The 10,292-nt window shown below is 40.0% G+C and overlaps 1 long non-coding RNA gene across 1 annotated transcript; it reads right to left on the bottom strand.

Moving 5' to 3' along the window:
* Nucleotides 1-4,338: 4,338 nt before the first annotated feature.
* On the bottom strand, nucleotides 4,339-10,276 carry LOC107835020 (uncharacterized). Its single transcript, XR_001660849.1, has 2 exons — nucleotides 10,232-10,276; nucleotides 4,339-4,407 (listed from the first exon to the last, which is right to left on the bottom strand). It is a non-coding gene; the product is annotated as an uncharacterized LOC107835020 (long non-coding RNA).
* Nucleotides 10,277-10,292: the final 16 nt, after the last annotated feature.

Below are 10,292 nucleotides of genomic sequence, written 5' to 3'. Positions count from 1 at the left end.
CAGAAATACAAACATTAAAAAGGAGAAGCTGCATCACATTCAACAAAGAGTTCAACAAGAACCAAACATTTGATCTCTGAGCTCAGACTCACAAACCAGGGAGAGGCTTCCATCATCACACACCTCTGACAAACCCCTCCAACCTTTCAGCACTTCCTCTACCAACCAGCACCACCAGGTGGCGCTGCACACATTTACAATGAGACCAAGAAGCAGCTTCCTCAGTCAAGCAGCTGCAGTAATGGGTTATGAAGGTAATAGTCCCTTCACTCCAGAAACTCCGGATGTGCTTATCTTGTCTTTTATCTTTCTCAGTAAGTTTATCAGATCTTTGGATCAAAATAAAATCCTGCTCTTATTTTTATGGAATACATTTAAGTATGTACATTGATATTTTTTAAATTGGCAAATAAATAAAACACAAGAATGAAAGCACAAGCAGAGCATGCAGATTGCTCTTTGATTGTTTTCGTTCAAAGTGGCAGCTGCCATGATGTCAGACTGCCTGGCTTCATGTAGCGCAGGGGTGCCCAAAGTCGGTTCTTGAGGGCCGGCATCCTGCACGTTTTAGTTCTCTCCCTGGTGGTAGTAACAACCTTTTCAGCTTGTCAATGTTCCTCTTAGGCCTTCTAACGAGCCATCATTTGATCCAGGTGCTTTAAACCAGGGAGAGAACTAAAACATGCAGGATGCCGGCCCTCAAAAACCCACTTTGGGCACCCCTGATGTAGAGGGAGAGAGGGTGAGAACAGTCACGGTGAGCGCCTTGTGCTTGGTTACTTCTTGCTTATTGCTGGGTTTCAGAAGACATAGCACCTACATCACCCAATGGGGGGCGCGGTAAGCCGTCAGGATGAAAAAAAAACAAGAACGCTGTATGCGTTGGATTTTTACCTTATTATTCCTCTGTCAATTTGATACAGTAGGGGCTTCTGCACTTCCCATATCTGTGTCCTCTGTCACTTTTATCAGCAGTTAAAACTGTTTAATCCGTTGTTAACATGTGGTAACCTGTTTTTCCGAGCCACCTTTAAACGCAACATGTGTGCTACGACACTCGCTGGGTTTACACCTGTGGGGCAGCGATGGGGACCTGCTGGTGCTGTGCAGAGCTACGCAGGTGTGTTAGAATCATGGCAGTAAACCAACAAAATGCAAAGAACTTTTCACAGTTTTCCTCCAAACTAACCGATTGAGTTGAGTAAAGCTGTTGGATGCAGGTGAAGTTAGCTAAAAGATGACTAGGTAACATCAATACAGCACCTTAAGCTTAACAAGCAGCCTGTAGGCTACTGATGTTGTTGTCTATGTTCAACTAAGTACATTCATTTTGCTCCCAAAAAAGTCGATCAAAGGGGGCAGGGACAGGGGGGGCCTAGAAAATATTTGCAAACCACTGGGGGAGGGGGGGTGCAGGAATAAAAGTTTGGGAACCACTGTCTTTGGCTAAAATTACTTAAAATAGCACAACTCACTACTCACGCGGCAGAAACAACTCGACAGCCATCTAATGCTTCTTTTGATCCTAAATGCTTGACTCAATGATTGTATTCTCGAAGCTTTTGAAAGCTTTCTTATGGCTCATCGTATAATATGAGGTCTGCAGCTCCATTGAGTTATGTGGATCGCCTCGACACAGGTAAATCCTCAAGATTATAAGAGAAGTCTTCCCCCACCCCCGAGATAATATGGATCAGATCCTAAATATATGCTTGTTTTTTTTAGGGTTGGCACGAGACCACCGTGGATTGTGGCACAGAGATGGTATTGGTTAATATTGGTTACATTTATTTCAGCTCTAAGTATTTAATATCGAGGTGTTTTTATGGGAATGTGGATCTTTCAGATCAATTTGAGAAGCAATTTTGATCATATTTGACGACTATTTTCTTTTCTGGACAAGATATCCCACTTTCCACCACTGTTACAAATCTTGGAGTTAGAATGGATTCTCATCTTTTTTTTCTACATTTGAAAATCACATTAAGCATCTGTTTAAAATCTGTTTCTTTCATCTTCGTAATATCTCTAAAATTTGTCCATTTCTCTCTTTCGCTGATGCTCAGACTCTCGCCCATGCCTTTGTCTCCTCCAGGCTGGACTACTGCAACTCTCTGTTTGTTGGAATCCATAAAACACACCTTCAGAAGCTTCAATACATTCAAAACAGCGCAGCCAGGATTCTATTGAGGGCCCGTAAATCTGACCATATTACACCTATTCTGCATGACCTTTATTGGCTTCCTGTCACCTACAGAATTCAGTATAAAATTGTTCTCATTACCCATCAGTGTTTAAACGGAACCTCACCAGATTATCTGAAGGACCTTCTCATTCCACATTCATCCACCAGATCTCTACGATCTGCAACTTCTTCCACCTTCCTCGCTCCAGATTAAGGACCATGGGAGATCGGGGATTCGCTGGGGCTGCCCCCCCATCTCTGGAACTCTCTCCCGGACTATTTGAGAGCTCCACAACCACTGGTTGACTTTAAAAGACACTTAAAGACTTTTCTATTTAAGCAAGCCTATTCTGCCTCCACATGATTTTATGATATTGATTTTATCTATGATTTTAGTTGCACTGTGTAGCACTTTGAGATTTTTGCTAATGAAAAGTGCGGTACAAATTAAATTCATTATTATTATTATTATTACTATTCACATTTTATTGTGTCATGTAGCACGGGGCGCTGGTCTTGGTCTTGACTCGGTCTCGAACCCTAAAAGTCTTGGTCTTGTCTCGGTCTTGATACACTCTGGTCTTGCCTTGGTCTCGGGATAAGTGGTCTTGACTACAACACTGATTTATATGGTCAAAATAGCAAATAGAACTACTATACTTTTAAATTTCATTTTTTCCCTTATGAATAGTTATTTCTAGATGCTGCTTCATGTGTAGTATATTTTAGCTCAACTTTACAATATTTGTGAGTTTTGCTTAAAATCCAAAGTTATTTCTCTGTCTGAGAACTTTTAAATATCCATCTGACCAACATGGAGCTCTTTTTCTCATCTTTGCTTCTTGGGGCTGATTGGTCTGCAGCTCCATCCAACATCGTTTTAAAGTCCTTTCTATCTTCCATAGATCATCATGGAAATCTAACTGCTGAACTCCTTCGACTCTTTCATGAGTGATGTGGCAGTTTGAAGATGAATCTGAATATTTTCATTAATCAGAGTTCCTATTTATCCTCCACACTTTAATTTTCCTTGTGAGCCGTTCTTAGTCAGGAGAATATTCCAGAAAACTGGGTAATGATCTCTGCCTCCAGATGAGGCGTCTAATAAATCTCATTTCACAATCAGCTGAAATCTTCCTGAAAAATCAAGGACTGGTCCATTTCCTGGATCAATATCTGTTCTTTCTCTCTTAAACCATCCAAACATCATCAGTTCTTACCCTCTAAATATTCTTCTGCTCTTCACTCTTCATTTACTTCGCTTCCATTTTATTCCATAGGCATTAAAGTTATCACATTTTACCAATTATCTTGACCTTTAATTTGGATTAACTGATTCTAATCTAACTTAGTTATTACATTCTTGATTAATTCCACATCTTGTTTCTCTGAATGTAGATGATCTTTTATAGATGTTGCTCATGCTCCTCGAGTCCTGTTCCTTTCTTCCTGCTGTCTCTCTTCAACAACAATAACATCTGCTTTATGATGTTATTTATCTGCCTATCAGCCAATCAGCTTCTTGTATTTTCTCAGTAGACCAATCAGTGGAAGCCCCACCCAGCCCATGATGCTCCTACTTTGTGAAGACAGAGAGGCAAACTGAACTCTGATAGGAAACAGTTTAAACATATTTTCTCTCTCCAACCTCTTGGTTCCACATGGAGCTATATTTGGCCCCCTGCTGCTCTGACTACCATGTCATTGTGGTTCCAGTAGATGGGTTGGTTTCCCAGGGTCATTCAGAATCATGTGAAAGATTCCTACAGTTCTTCATTAGATACCATTTACAAAGTTACACAGTCAGAATTGTCAGCAGTACTTTGAGTTTCTTAACTGTCATAAGAGATAAAGGGAGTTTTAGAATGTCAAGTCATGTTTTCACCATGTTATTCTTTCATTTATAAACGTTATGGTTCCAAACTAAATATTTAATGATCAAACTAAATATTTCTCTTCAAACTAAATGTTTCCCATCAGACTAAAGACGTTTCTCCTCTTCCTCCTCTATCAGACCTTCTCTGCTCCTGCAGCAGGTTCCTCCATACCTGAGAGCTTCCAGTCTCCAGTCTGGATCCTTCAGTCCAGCCGACAGCAGCTTCACTCCTGAGTCTCCTAGATGGTTGTAGCTCAGGTCCAACTCTTTCAGATGGGAGGGGTTAAAGGTCAGAGCTGAGGCCAGAGAAGCACAGCCTTCCTCTGAGACCAAACAGCCTGATAAGCTGCAGACACACAATTCATCACATGATGAGAATATGAGAATGTTGAGGTGTTGTGTTCAATTTGTAATGGGCTGAAAACAATTGGATCAGAGATTAAGTGGAACAGAAAGGTGGTTCTTCCTGGTTTTAATTCTGATAACCAATTGGCAAATGAGTTTAATATGTTTTACTTCAGGCTTGATTCTTCTGATTTTAGTAATGAGATCTTAAATCTGAGAAGCAGGCTTCTTTGTTGTGGTCACATTTCCGTCGATGTTCCTTCTGTGGCTGAATCTTTTAAATGCTGCAAGGTTAGAAAACCCCAGGACCAGATAATATCAGTGGTTGACTGCTCTCTTCTTGTGTGGAACAGTTGACTCCTATATTTTCTTACGTCACTTAACCAACAGAGGGTGCCAAGGTGGTGGAAGCAGTCCATAGTTATTCCTGTGGCAAAGACGAGCCACCCAAAAATTCTAAATCAAATCAAATTTTATATGTATAGCATATTTCAGCAGCAAGGCATTTCAAAGTGCTTTACATCGTTAAACACAAAAACACAGTCATACAACATTGAATAGACAAATAAAAACATTAAAAACATAAACCCGGGTTGGGATTCAAATCCCAATGGCTGTTTATGTTCCATGAGCAACTCTAAACAGGTCGGTTTTAAGTCGAGATTTAAAAGCATTCAGTGTTTCAACTGTTTTTTTGGAAGTTTTTTCCAAACTTGTGGTGCATAGAAGCTGAATGCTGCTTCTCCTCATTTGGTTCTGGTTCTGGTAAATTATTTTAGACCTGTTGCACTGACTTCCCTTGTTATGAAATCTTTGGAAAAATATTATTACTCAGAAAGATCTTACAAAAGCTGAACATTTATTGGATCCTTTACAGTTTGCCAACAGGACCGTTCGGGGAGTTGAGGATGCCACTACCACCTTACTAAAACATCTTGAAGGTAACAAAAATTGTTACTTGTAGACTTTTCATTGGCTTTTAATAGGCTTAATAACTTTCATCTGAATTTTAATGTGGCGCGTTGGATTCTTGATTTTTTTAACATCCAGAACGTAGAAAGTCAGACTGAATGGATGCATGTCTGGAGAGATGTCCCTGTCTACCAGGTCCCCTCTAGGCTGCATCCTTTTTCCTCTTCTTTACATTTTGTACACTGACAACTGTCACAGCTGGCATGACAATAGGTTAATATTATAATTTCCAGATGACTCAGTGATAGTTAGCCTTCTACAGTGTTGTGGTCAAGACCACCTAATCCGAGACCAAGACAAGACCAAGATCAGAGTGTATAGAGACTGAGACAAGACCAAGACTTTTAGGGTCTGAGACCAAGTCAAGACCAAGACCGACGGAAGTCGAGACCGAGTCAAGACCAAGACCAGCACCCCGTGCTACATATGATAAAATGTGAAATGTGATCAAAATTACTTCTCAAATTGATTTGAAAGATCCATATTCCCATAAAAACACCTACATATTAAATACTTAATAAATTTTTTACCAATATTAAAAGTAGAACAAATTCTTTGTTCTGCTTTGGTTCCATTTCTGTTCTACAATCTGCAATGGTCTTGTGCCATCCCTAAAAAGATAACGCCCTGGGTGTTTGCCCATATTGCTCATGTCAGAAACCACCACTGTCTGCACCATTAAACATAGCAATTGAGAATTGAGGCAATGCCCTGACGGTAAATAACGCTCAACTATGAACACTGACCAAGGAGCAACACGCAAGAAGTAACCAAGGAGACCTCTCGCCTGGTACATGAAGCCAGGTAGTCTGACACCATGGCAGACATTACAGCTGCCACTTTGAACAAAAACAAAGAGCAATGCGCATGCTCTGCGTGCTCTTTTGTTCTTGGTCTTATTTATTTGTTAATTTAAAAAATATCAATGTGCATAATTAAATGAAATAATGATACCTACTGCAGTGTACGCAGAGCATTACAAGAACAAAGAACAATGTATGATTTTATTTAATCAGCAACATAGAATCATGATGTAGATCGTCATACACTTTGTTATTAACAGTTGTATGTATCCTGACTTAGCGGTTAAGTAAGTTTTAAACGTGTGTGTTGTAGTTTACGGCAACTGCAGCCAGACCCTGCTTTAAATACACTTTGAAACCACAACAACACATTAATATCTATATAGTTATAATTGAAAATAATTTAATTACTTATTTTCATCATAACTTGTTGCGTATGGTGAACTGACAACTCCTCTGACGGTCGGACTTCTTAGGCATGGTACTCACTGCATGTATGCCATTCTGACATCGTATGGTAATCGGATAGAACAATGGCTCTCAGTGAGGCTCCAGTCCTATCTAATAAGTAAAGAGTTGAGCAGAAGAATCGTACTGTTCCTGAATGCCACATCACTATATTGCAGACCCTTTGGACACAGCATTGTCCCATATATGCGAGAAGTCAGTCAACACCTCTGCAAAATAATTCAGTGCAGTGACAACATTTTTTTCATTACGATGCTTTTGTGTCTCTATACAGCTAGCTTTGCTAACATCACGTCAACGGAGCTTACCTTCTTTGAGCTACTTTTCTAAGTGACGAAAAAAGTTAGACATAGTCCCCGCCGTCTGTGAAAGCGAAACGCTGCTCAGTTAGCTTTGGCCATCGGATTTCTTATGATTTATGCAGCGCTTTCTATTACCCTTGTCCCTTAGTGGGGTCAGGAGGCTTGCTGGTGCCTCTCCAGCTAACGTTCCGGGTTAGAGACGGGGTCACCCTGGACAGGTCACCAGTCTGTCGCAGGGAAACACAGAGACACACAACCATGCACACACTCACACCTAGGGACAATTTGGAAAGGCCAATTAACCTGACAGTCATGTTTTTTTGTTTTTTTTTTGGACTGTGGGAAGAAACCAGAGTACCCGGAGAAAATCCACTCATGCACAGGGAGAACATGCAAACTCCATGCAGAAAGACCAGGGCCGGGAATCGAAATGTAGGACAAGGGTGTCAAGAAAATGGATGGATGGATATTCTATTACCGATGATTAGACAGACATATTCTGCCGCTCATAGAAAACCGCATGTCTTGGAGTGCCGCGTGCAAGTGAATAAACTGGAGAGTATGCTGTACGTTTAGCGATATTTTCACAGTTCCGGTCTTAAAATAAAATCCCGAGTCCTTAGCGCCCGAGTCCGAGACGAGACCGAAACCATCAAAGAATGGTCTCAAGACCAAGACCGATCTCGAGTACTACAACACTTGCCGTTTACATGATCAATCAATCAAATTTTATTTGTATAGCACATTATGTAAAGCACCTTGAAGGTGCTTTACATAATTCAAGGTGCTTTCAAGGTGCTTTACATAATTAAAGAAAAAATAAACACACCATGTGACATTGAATAAACAGAAAGAGAAAGAGATTTTGAAAAAACAAAGAAAAAGACTAAAAAAGATAAAAATATTCTTTAGTTACAGAATTTAAGCGCCTGTCATCACCGGACTCTGTTGTTCGTTTAACACGGGTATTATCCAGGCCCCGTCGCCTGACAGGACGGAATTTAAGCGCCTGTCGTCGCCGGACTCCGCCGTCCAATTAACACGGGTATTATTCAGGCCCCGTCGCCTAACAGGACAAGGTCTCCAACCTTGCAGCACCAGGCTCCGTAGAAAGAGGAATAACAGAAATTAATAAATAGATAAAAAGTAAAGATAAAAGCATTAAAAACATCGAAGACATCAAAACCCACACTCTAATCCTAATTTAGCCATAAACAACTCTAAACAGGTGGGTTTTAAGTTGAGATTTAAAGGTGTTTCAGCTGTTTTACAGTTTTCTGGAAGTTTGTTCCAAATTTGTGGTGCATAGAAACTGAATGCTGCTTCTCCTTATTTGGTTCTGGCTCTGGGGATGCAGAGCAGACCTGAACTAGAAGATCTGAGGGGTCTAAACGGTTGGTACAACAATAACAGATCTTTAATGTATTGTGGTTCTAAACCGTTCAGTGATTTATAAACTAACAACAGTATTATAAAGTCTATCCTCTGAGCTACAGGGAGCCAGTGTAGGGACTTTAAAACTGGTGTCATGTGCTCTATCTTCCTGGTTTTAGTGAGAACGCGAGCAGCAGCATTCTGGATCAGCTGCAACTGTTTGATTGATTTATTAGTCAGACCTGTGAAGACGCTGTTGCAGTAATCAATGCGGCTGAAGATAAACGCATGGATGAGTTTCTCTAGATCCTGCTGAGACATCAGTCCTCTAATCCTGGAGATGTTCTTCAGGTAATAGAAGGCCGACTTTGTGACTGTCTTAATGTGGCTCTGAAGGTTCAGGTCAGAGTCCATCACTACTCCCAGGTTTCGGGCCTGATCGCTGGTTTTCAGTTGTAATAATTGAAGCTGTGATGAACATCCCTGTGGCCCTGTGGTAGATGACTTTGTTGACTGGTGTGATAAAGCTTTTCTTTCATTAAATGTACACATGTTCAAGAACATGTGTATTGTTCTTGAACAAGAACAATACACATGTTCTTGTTCAATACAAGAACATGTGTATTGATTTTAGACAGAACCTCCATAAAACAAATCAAATAGTAATTAAAGCTCAGGCAGTGGAGACAGTAGAGAACTACAAATATCTTGGCAGTATTTTGCATAGTAAGTTAAAATGTACGTACCATTTAGACAACCTACAAAAAAGGGCCAGCAAAGATTATTTTGTCTAAAGAGGCTTGCAAAGTTTCAATTAAGTCATTGATGATCCTATTTTGTAGATCACATATTGAATCTGTTCACTTTTTTCTTCCTCTATTGGTTTGGAAATCTTAGTATTAGATCAAGAAATGCCTTGATCTAATACTAGATAAGATCAAGGCAGCTAATCTAGTATTAGATTAGATGCCTAATACTACTCTAAGTATATATTACTTAGCAGAGTAATACATACTAACAATAAGATATTAGGAGTTGAACAATGCTCACTTACAGAATTGTGTAAAAAACAAATCATTAGGAACACTAAAGCCATTTTTGCTGATATTTCTCATCATTTACATCAGGGCTGCCCAAGTTCAGTCCCCGAGAGCTACCATCCTGCAACTTTTAGAAGTATCCTTACTCCAACAGACCAGGATAAACTCTAAAGAGGCCTGGTAACGAGCCATTCATTTGATTCAGGTGTGTTGGAGCATGGATGCATTTGAAAGTTGCTGGATGGTAGCTCTCGAGGTCTGGAATTAGGCACCCCTGCTTTACATGGTGAGTTCCAGTTTCTGACTTTTAGCATCAGGCTCAGACTTCCTAGTATAAAAAGTGACAGGTACTAGCTTTATTTGTTCCAGCAACAATATCTCTTTAATGCAGGACAAGGGGACTCGCACCTGATTTAGTGTTTGTAGGAACTGTCGGTGAATAATGAAATGCACTGCTGTACTCTTTCCATTATGTATTGATTTGTATTTCATGTCCTTCTGTATGTTCTGTTGTTGATTTTTTTAATCTGTGATACTTTGCCTTTTAGTTTTTATACTTGCTTCAACATCAATTGCCCAATTGGGATTCAAATAAATCTGAAATCTGTCAAGTGCCCAGAGTTACACTATCAGTTGAAGCCTAACCCCCACCTTTCTAAATCACTTTCTTCTTGGTTGTTTCAGCCTGGCGTAAATAAAACCAGGCATGTTTATTTGTTGAGACTTAGCAAGGTTAGCCATTTCAAGGTTAGCAACGTTAGTAAAACATCTATTATAACAATCCACTACTGAAATAATAATTACATAATCACTGATATCAAGTAATGGACAGAAGTCTGGTTTCACCAGGATTGGTCACATTTTACCTGAGAGTTTCCAGGTTGCAGTTTGGACTCTTCAGTCCAGCAGAGAGAAGCTTCACTCCTG

This window comes from Poecilia formosa, unplaced genomic scaffold (genome assembly GCF_000485575.1).
Source record: "Poecilia formosa unplaced genomic scaffold, Poecilia_formosa-5.1.2 Scaffold923, whole genome shotgun sequence".
Lineage (NCBI taxonomy): Eukaryota > Metazoa > Chordata > Actinopteri > Cyprinodontiformes > Poeciliidae > Poecilia > Poecilia formosa.
Note: the sequence above shows the minus strand (reverse complement) of the source record. Positions and strands in the feature narration are given on the sequence as shown.